Below are 11,095 nucleotides of genomic sequence, written 5' to 3' on the forward strand. Positions count from 1 at the left end.
TGAATTATTTTGGACCAAAATACGTAAAATGGAAAATAAATCATATGACATACAGAAAATGTTCAAAATATATTTCAAATACATTCTCAAACAGGGTATTGCAAAATATGAAAATAATTCCCATTCGCTAGTCAGTACCATTGTATTTTCTATGTATAATTTTCTGTGATCACATGTGATTTCATGAAATATCTGAAAGAAACTTAATTCAGAGATACTGAAACAACAGTGAAAACACTGAGGAAGCTTGTCCTAAAAGTGAAAGGCAGTCATGTTTACTATTGGAGCAGCCAGATACAGGCACAGGTTTCTATAGACAGCTGTATTGTGAAACTCTTAGCTTCACATACAATCCTGCAAATATAAAAATAGTTCCACCTACAGTACCAGTCAAACGTTTGGACCATAGACTGTATATAAGAAAGGTTTGGACACATATTCATTCAAGGGTTTTTCTTTGTTTTTTACTATTTTCTAAATTGTAGAACAATAGTGAACACATCAAAACAATTAAATAACATGGAATCATGTGGAAGATAAAAAAGTTCAAGCAAAATATGTTTCACATTTTAGATTCCTCAAAGTAACCACAGTCCATTACTACTTAAAATAATAGGTTAGTCAATCTGGAAATGTTATTATGTGTTTATCCTTCTGCTGTAGTGATAACAGATTGTCCAGATCTTTGGGTCAGGGCTGTCACTTATCTTCATCATCAGAGCTCTGAGCCAGACACCATACATGACACCCCGCATTATATCCCTTTGTACTTCATCCAAATCAGTCCCACATCTCTTTAAAAATTTTAGCGATACAAAATTAACTAGGCAAAATATGCATTAATGTCAACATGTAAATTGAGTCGACAGATATCTTCTTTTAATATTTCTGTTATTCTCAAATCTCTATCTACTCTTCCATTGACACACTACTAATAATTTCAATAAAGTTTTAAATGATATTGGTGGTGATCTAAAGAGATGGGCATGATCTAAACTTTCAGTCATTAAGATTAATATTTCGCTTTATATACATTTTTTTAGTTCCATGAGACCTTTTGCTCCACAGAATGGCTACTGGAAGAATTAAAGAACAAAACAAAAACAGACTCAAAGCCTCTATGCTGCAAAAATAGAAATCATCAAGAGGTGTCAACCTGCCTAATTTCAAATGGTACTCATGGTGTTTTGCATCCTGCATCCACTTACTGCCTGGTTGAATCCAGAGATTAGTGTGTCGTGGTGCCCCATTAAAGAACTATTAGTAGAGGAATCAGCCACAGTGAGATGTTTGATGAGCAGCACACCTCCAACTGAGAAAATACTTATTTTAGTTTGCCCTGATATGTAGACTCTCACACTTCTTTATGCCATTCATTTTTCTGATCATTCTCCCAATTCTATTACAGCATGTCTCCAGTACGTACGTTTGGCTCATCTAATCATCTTGTGGGCTGCTCTATCTTACACCGTCTCCATCGTTATTACACATTAAACACTTACTATCAATGAACTCCTGTATTATTGTATGTATGATTACTCCCCAACAACGTACCATGAATCCTCCCACCATATTATTTTTTCTTATGAGCATTCAATGTCAGAGCTCAGTCTATTACAGGTATTATAATAATTAACTCTCATGAAGCTGCCCTTTCCTGTCCATATTTTGATTACAATTGTGATTCTTGTTCTTTACCTATATTAATTAAATTATAACTCATCCCATTCTTCAGAAATGTTGCCACACCTCCACCTTTCCTGGTTATCCTATTATTCCTGATTGGAGTATAACCATCAGCCATTTCTACCACTGCTTCTTAGCTTTGTTCTTTGATTCCAAGATATTTCTCAACTGATTTCACTATGATCTTTATCTTTTCAGTCCTCTTGTTGAGATCAAATGTTCACATCTACCATAAAAAACACAAACTAACTCTTGCTCACAATTAGTATATCTTCATTTACAGCAAATATGCACATTCCCCCTACACGATCTGTTTGCTCTTTGCTAGCACTGAATTAGATGCATCTGCTTACCTGGACACAGTAACATTAATAATTACATCTTCACATGATAACATTGGTAATATTAATTGGTAATAACAAAAAATGAAAGTACTGCTCCGTCTCATGTATTTATGACTGACAGCAAAACACTGCATCATTGTCTCTGATGTAGTCGGATTGAAAATGAACTGATTCAGTAAAACAAAGCCAGGCCAGGCCTTATTTGAAACGGGTGCATGAAGTAACTTAGTAACTTAGTAAATAAACAATGTAACTCAGTAATATTTTAAGTGTGAGTTATGTGGGAATTCTGCACCTTACTATCAGAGCTGTCAGACTCTGATCTTTGTAGACTAATAGTGACACAAGACAGAAGAGTTTGTTTGTTTTTACCAAGTTACTGACCTTTTACACTGAAATGTGTAATTTTGTCATGCTTACACCCTAACATTTCATCTTGTCTTTCTCCTGTGTTCTGATGACAGGCTGCAGGGTCAGTAAATCCAGAATGCTTTGGTTACGTTCTCTGTCTGAATTAGTGCATTGTAAGCATTTCTTTTCTTTTTTATTCAGTCAGAGTAAGGTGTGTTTGAGTGGTTTCATTTTCAACAACTGAAATAATGTAGACATGCAAATGAAATTCTTTCAAATCAATCAGTAAATCAATACATCCCTACTTTAACAGGTCGTAATAATGTCAGAATTAACTATATGAGATTAGATGTACAGCTTTATGACAAAGTAAACATGACTTGGAATATCAAATGAAATTGATGAAACTACTTGCTCAATGGACTAAGGAACCAAGGATACCTCCTCAACTGAAATACAAACAGTGAAAGAACTCAGGACTCTCTATGTACTTGTTTCAGCTCCCCAGTTAACACACCTTAATACATTACACTGCTGCCCTCTGGTGGTTACAATGAGACACACTTTTGAACCTTTTACTGCTGCAGCTGCTGTTGCTATCACTGCAATACTGCAACTGCTAGCTGCAACAAAACAGTGATGCAAATTAAGGACCTACTGCTGCTGTCTTTACGGTTTCTTTACGGCTGCTGTCAGGAATGAAACCTTCTCACCACTGCCCTCTGGTGGCTAAAATGACACTGCTTAGAATTCCAGACCTTCCACTGTTGCTGATATGCATCCACTGCTAGCCACTACTACTCAGCTATTACCAACCTGCAAGCATGTACATAAACTAAGAACCAAACAGATTATGAGTGACCACCTTTTAATGGATCAACCAGGTAATAATATCACTTTTATTTATGTAACACTTTTAAAGAAAATGTTTAGAAAGTGCATAACATTCACACTACAAAATCACATATGATATATGCATTTTGAAATGAAAGCTATAAAACAAAATACAATGATGCCCAGAGAAATGAAGTGGAAAAGAAAAAGAGATCAATCAGAAATTAAAACAATGAGTGCTAAAAGATAAATGATGAGATCACATGAAAGCATATCTATAAAGTGTGTACAGGCTGTTGAGCTTAGAAAGCCTGGTCCCCCATTGTTATACATTTGCATTTTGGAATTGCAAGTAAAGACCTGCCAGAGGGTTTAAGGCTTTGCACTGGCTCATAGGATCATTTCTTAAATGGACTGGCAGTCAGTGGAGTGGATGCCAAAAACAGGGTTATGATGTCTGTTAAAACCCAGCCAGGCTGCTGCATTTTGGACAAAGTGAAAACATGAAAGTAATTTTAGGTCTGATTCCTGAGACAATAATCAAGTTTAGAGAAGATTGTGTGAATAACTTTTTCCAGCTCATGATGAGTGAGCATGGTTTTTAGGGTGGAGATCTACCTCAATAAAAGTAAACCGCTTTTGTGACTCTGGAAAACCCAAGTTAAACCCACACAGAGCTTGTTAATGTGAAGATTTCTGCATGACATTAGTGTTCTCTTTGAGGAAACTTGCTTTCATTATTGTCATACTATACAATGACCCCAAGTGGCTGCACATTATGTTTAAATCACAATAAATAAACAAATAAATAATTAATAAATAAAATCCCCAACCTGACAGAATAAATGACAGAACAAATGAACAGAAACTTGAGGCCAGAAAAATGACCACAGTGTACTTTATTAAATGAATTTTGGTAGTTTGTGTTGCATTAGATTCAAATAAAAATTTACAAAAATTCCATATATACAAAAATGTCATTTTGATCCTGTTTATCACTCTTGATTTATTTTTTACAATAAAATGTACTCTTCCCCCATTGAATGCATTTTTAGCAGTTGAGACTTTCATCACACAATGCAACTTACTGAAAAGACCAATATTTTTTGTCTTACATATTTGTATCTTTTTTTAAATACACCACATACACCACATTAATCGTTTTATTCTCTGTAGTTACATCGTCATAGTTACAGCCATCATGGTGGCATCAAACCTCTAAAGACACCCTTCACAGTCAGAACTCAAAAAGAGAGGAATGTTCTTTTTAACATGTACACTTTGCATACATTTATTTACACGTAAGCTTTAAGTTGATCATTTCACTATCTGTGGTACTCCATGTTCAATCAACTCTCTAAACAGACATCTGTACAAAATGATTATAGTGCGACAGGATACAGGACTAGAATCCCATCATGATTCACCTGCTGGTTACTGTGCTTGTACTGAGGCTGAATGATCTCATCTGTATCCCATCCTAATCATCTAAACTGAATCCACATCATTTCTCTAGTTTGATAGTTAAAGTAGACTTTTCTGTTGTGTAGGAATGGTATGTCCACACATCTACAGTAGAGCTTACAGATTAGTGAACAGAGACAGTCTAAGGGCAAAGATGCTCACAAGAAATACAGCCTGTTCACATGTCAGAGAAGCACATAGAAACACCTTACATACAGCTATGTGCTGGCTGTGTGAGTGGGGGCTGTGACTTTGTAATTATTGTTGTCTATTGCACTACATTTGTCCCCTCAAACAAGTCCTCATACCTAAATGACAAAGTTCAGAGCCATTCAAAATGATACATGACAGTTGCAAAATGATTTGTGACGATGCTTTACTGATCTGCCTAAATGTTGGTTAAGTTTATGCAAAGTAAAACTATTTGGCTGAGGTTGGGGAAACAGAGCAATGGGATACTGCATTTTTCATCATTGTGATCCTCGACATGACTTATTTATCTACAGTATGGTGTACAGTATTGTAATGTTTTGAGGTAAAACCAAAGAGAATTAGCAGCCAGTCATGTTTCCTAGAGCTGGACAAAAAGCTTTTCATTAGAGAGAATGATGGAGAACTGAGGTTTATACAAAACCCTCGTTGGATGATGAATCAGTCCTAGTATAAGCACAGTAACTGCTGTTCACACAGATAGTGCTAATAACCCCCCACACCCAACCCACACACACACCTGGCTAACCAGAAAACCAAACTGCGCTTTCAGTACAGCCACTGGGTGATGAGGCTGAAATAAAGAAACAGATTAGAAATATATCTACTTTAAGGCTAACAGAACATAGAAAGCAGCTCATAAGATTTATGACTGAAGTGAGGGAGGGAGTCTGTTGATGCTGTGTCCTATTTATGATACACTTCCTGCAGTGAGCAGGATACCCACCACCAATACAACATTAAGCACCCATGGAACCCTTAAAGGATGTGGCTGTCGATTTTTAAAATATTTTTCTTATTGTCAACAAACCAACAGTGAACTGATCTAAAGGGCCGATGTTGTCCTGTTTAAAGAGCTTCTCCAGTTTGTTGTGTTACATATAACAACATCTTATGTTTGTTCAACATTGTACACTGTAAAGGATTTAGATACTCACATGTGTTGACAATAAGAAACATATAGAAATTGCCAAATCCTTATCCTTGGAGGATTCTTCTTTTTATGACAGCACCTCATTGAGATCAGACAAATCACTGCTTGTATTAAAGAAAGTGAAGGCACACCCAGCTAGTCTTTAATCCAAGGGCTAGATGTAATGTCAACTGAGTGCTGCCATTTCATTATCAATTAACATATGCACGATGTATGTCAAATTACAACAACAACAAAAAAAAGGTGCAGATTTAAAATGAAAATTTTAAATCCAATACATATTTCCAGACCGAATTACTGTAGATTGCAGTTTGGCACATTGTAAATTTAAAAAAGTCCATTTGACATTCAATTTCATTATCCTAATGTCAATGTTATACTTTGGAGTGCACTGAATATCATTTTAATGGAAATGTTGTATTTTCAATCTAATTGAGCAGGAACCTGGGTCTACAGGGTTACAGAGGAAAAGGTATTGGTAATAAGAAGGTGGAGGGTATTCTGTCCATTAAACAAACTGAGGTAGCTTTATGTATAGAGTTAGTTCATAATATGGTGACGAGTAAACAAAGGCTACACTGGATTTAGGTAACACTGCAAATAAACTCATATAACTTCAATGTCTGTTTCAAATAATACTGTAAAAGGCTGCATTTAAACAGAGGTAAAGAGGAAATCTGCTTTTTAAACACTAATGAAACTTCCTTGTCAAGCCATCAGTGATTCTGTCAATTTACTCTTCTTTTAAGAAACTTTGTGGAACCCAGGTATAGTGAAATGATATGTGATTGTGTTAAATAATGACAATCCTTTAAGTCTGTATACATTTAGATAGTGAGTAGACTCTGCCTAGTTTTAAGTGAATTTTAGAGACTTCTTTACAATACAGTGGTGGCAGACAAACCCACAGAGGACCTCTGCTGGTGAATTAGATCAGTGAAAGAGAAGAAAGATGTGCTTATTTGCTGGAGATACTCTATCGATATCTATTTGATACCTCAGCATATACCACAGCATATCAAAATTAAAAATGATAATACATACATTCTGAAAAGATGTCTGCTGATTTGGTGCCCAAACAAAGAACTGAATATGAACTAAATGCAGCCTTGTACAGTGTGTGCCATGTTCAAAGTCTAACAGTATTGTGCCATCCTGAATCCTGTGGCTTTTTATGCTTGTTCGGTTTAGCCAGTGTCTTATTTTTCTGGCATATTCCCTGTCTTTCTATCACAAAATAAACAAACTATGAATCTAACATAAGCAAACCAAATTCTCACAATTAAATGAAAGGCAAAATCATTATTTAAAAAGAGTTGTGGCCTGAACATGTGCAGCAGCTGAAAATGTTCCCTAAACCTGCTTGGTACAGCAAAACACTACACACACTAATGAGACTCTCTCTCACACACACACACACACACACACACACACACACACACACACACACACACACACACACACACACACACACACACACACAGTAGTATGGTGGCACAAAAAAGTGTTTAAAACTATGTATTTAAGTTCTGTTCCATGATCCAAACTGAAAGTATGACTCACTTCTGATAAAAGCAGCAGTAATAAAAACCTTGACAAACAGCAAAGAACCATACCAGACTGTTTGGAGATGTTAGCTCTAACCACACACTATGCATACTCTATGCTGTATATTTTTTAGATTTGTGAATGTATTTACATAGAGTTCCAGGCTTCCAATGGTTTCCATTCACTTATATACAGTGTGAAAGTGTAGATATTGGAGTTTCAGGGCAGACTCATTTCAAAAGTGTCAAATGTCTTTGATTATCATACCATATAGGAGGTGAAAGAAAAAAACAATGGCTTACTGGAACAGTAGATTAAGTACATTCAAAATTCTAAAACAAAGCACCATGGTTTGCAAACTGATTGGCTGTGAAGTAAAATGTGCTGTAGTAAATTGTCTTCAACATGCTGGTATGGTGCTTTATGTAGTGTCTTTATTAGAACACAGTGGATCTGTTCATTAACACTTTGACTTGCACAATCAACAAAATAATTATTATATTACCTAAAACAAGCCGTTTAAACATGTATGTTATTGGAATATGCCAATGTTAGGCCGTAATCTGACCAAATCAGGCGGTGTGGCAAAATGCCAGACCTTCCATTCACTTGAATGGGGGTTGTGTTTAGGCTGCCGGCGTCAAGCGAGCTAGAGTGTGGATGAAGAGGAAGCCGGTGAACCAGATCAATAAAATGTTGGATTCTGATTGTTTTTCAGTGGTTACGTTGTAGACCACAACGTGACACGTCCATACCCCAGCACACCTCAGCTCAACCCTGACACAGTGCCGACTGATTTGGTCTGAATCCTCTCTCTGTGGTCTGTATTATGTTGGGCTTCAAATGTAAAAAGTAAATAAAAGTATTTTAAAGAATTGGTTTAGTGCTGTGTAGACATATTTGTATATCTATAATATAATAATATAAATTGCCATGTTATTCATGTTTTGGACAATCAACTGTAATTACTTACAACAGAATTCAGACTTCATATACAAACTGATAATGCAAGCTGATAGAAGCTGAGGTCAGAACAGCTCAGTATAGCTGGGGCTGGTTCATTAGGATGAACAAGTTTACAGTCTCATGCTATGATTATCCCATTGACTTGTTTTTGTGCTTTTCCTTCTATAATAAAACAGACATTGCACTTGTGACGTAACAAAACATAAAAGACAAGCTGGAACTTTCTTCTGTGAAGACATTTCAGATTTCAAAAGAAACACACACTGCCATGTGGACGGCATTGTGTTGACTTTATGGTGGTAGGTGAAAAGCAGAAATTCCAGAATATGGTGGATTTGATTGGCAGCTCATTTATGTGATGATGTCATTGCCTCTGGCTTCCCAATATGTCCTGTGTGGGGGGAAGATGGTACAGCTCTCCATTGTGTCTGCAGTCTCCAGCTGTCTCTTCACACACTGATTCAGAACATTGGGGAGGATTGAGGATTTAGTTTTCATGTGTACAGTATGTCAAAGGAACACAGTGACAATTTCATAGTATCAGTGGGGCACTGATGGTCAGTCTCTTGGTCTATCAACCAACACTTTGGTTCATAGCAAAGTGACTTAACAACTCCTGGTGTTGACATTCATGAATTTGCTGGCAACCCACTGACGCTTCCTTCAATGGCACCATTTTGTCAAAAATGTTCCTTGACTAGCAATGACAAGATATTGTGATAAGAGACCATCTGCTGAGGAATTGAATGTCTTCACAGGATACATCTCAGCAGTTAGCCCCTGGTCTTATCTCCTGTGTCACCATCTGCAAAACTTAAACTTTCACTACCACTACTAGTTCACTCTGAGAACAGCTGGTGGAGTTTTAAACCTTTTGTCTTGTTTCATCATCACATGCTGTCTAGCCCTGATCCAGTACATCTATGCCACACTCCTGGTTGCTGATCTGATCTGATGGAACCCATACATCTCAGTCACTCACTTATGTAGATTGTGGGGAAGAATGTAGAATATACAGCCTGACTGAATGATAGGCAGTCTGCTTAGTGGTGAGGACACACAACACACCTGTTTAGTCAATTATATGATGTGAGCATGATACTAAGTTTGATGAGCCTGTTCCAGTCTGGGTCAGTTATAGTTGACAGTTATTAAAAGTCATAGAATGTGTGGGGTGAAGTGAGTGGTGTGATCTAGTTGCTGCCTGTTGTTCTTATAACATTGTGTTTGATATTTAAGATTACAATCAGAAATGTTCATTATATGTGTGAGTGGGAAAAATGCTAATAAAAGGAATAATAGACAAAAGACAAAGTAGCGTGGTACTATGACTGAGAGGGAAGCAATGATTTTAATCATATACTCTATCAGAGTAAAGTGGACTTCAGCTAAGGTATGGCTCTCAGCAAAAACTTGATAGTTCTCTCCCCTGCAGGAGTCTCTGTAGAGGTTACCTCAAGTTTTGCGCCTCATCTCTCCATCCATCATTTTTACCAAAGTTACCATTTTCTCCCTGTGCTGATGAGTCAAATAATGAGGTAAACATGTAAAAGTAATCCCTGTGAGCAAAAAACACCAGCTGAACACTAAGCTTCTATTGTTGTTTCTACTCTCAGCATGAGCTGACGTTGGCTTGTGACAGATTTCTTTATATGATCATTTGCTGAATGCAGAACGTGAGTTCACTTCTCTGCTCCAGGGTTGGACACGCCGAGCCATGTCTACATTACACAACAACTCAACAAAGTAAAACAAGTAGTTTACCTATTAGAGGAGTGCTGGTCGTCTGCAGCTCTTCCCAAAACATCATCACTGTGTGTTTCTGTTTGTACTAGTCCTCCCTGCATTATTTCTAACTGATCCGCTCAACTAATAGCTCAGAATGTTGATGTTCTAACTGTTTTTTAATGTGGCTCTGCTAAATCAGCAGAATCCTTCACAATAAAAGTCTCCTGTTAGTAGTAAGGCATTTAAAATATTTTAATTTGAAGCAATAAAGTAGGAAATGTTTGGTTTCACAACTCTGTGTGTAAAGAGACCCAGTGTATACTGAGGGGCTACATTAAGGGTAAATAAGGAGATAAATAAAAGATAAGTAAGGAGTTTTTTGAACTATGAATCATAGTGGAGTCCAAAAATGAAATTTTAGAGCTGGAATTAGCACATTAGATCCTCTTTAACATGATGGGAAAAAAAGCATCTTGGCTAACTCTGGTGTATTAACAGTATTTCTTATCAGTGTGCACTGTCCCTGTTAAATAAACCTATAAATAAATAAAGGTAGAGAGAGTAAATACAAAGCTATACTTTGCAACCTGACTACCGATTACAACAGTTGTGTCATTTTTAAGTATTTTGGCCACCAGTGACACCACTGAGCATTAGTCCATCCGTGAGGAAGAAAGATTGTGCTATCTTTGATTTTACACAGCTTGTAATGAGCTGAGTGAAGGGAGACCTGTATTTGTCAGAGTAAATCCCATCTGCAATTGTTATTTGTTCTTCAGTAGAAGTCATTCACTGAAAATGACTAAATTTCATCAGTTACCCCTCCTACATCCAGATATGTGGTATGGCTGTCCTGGACCAGGAGTAGAACAGATAAAGCTTTCATAGAGGAAGCTTCATCAACACCACCAAAGCCATCACTTTCACGATGTTGGCTTGTGTTGTTGGCTGGGTGAAACAATGTTTAAAACTGTGTCTGGGTTAGCTCGAGGACAAAAACAGGAACAGCCAGACTTCAAGTGAAATTGTC

This window comes from Scomber scombrus, chromosome 11 (genome assembly GCF_963691925.1).
Source record: "Scomber scombrus chromosome 11, fScoSco1.1, whole genome shotgun sequence".
NCBI lineage: Eukaryota > Metazoa > Chordata > Actinopteri > Scombriformes > Scombridae > Scomber > Scomber scombrus.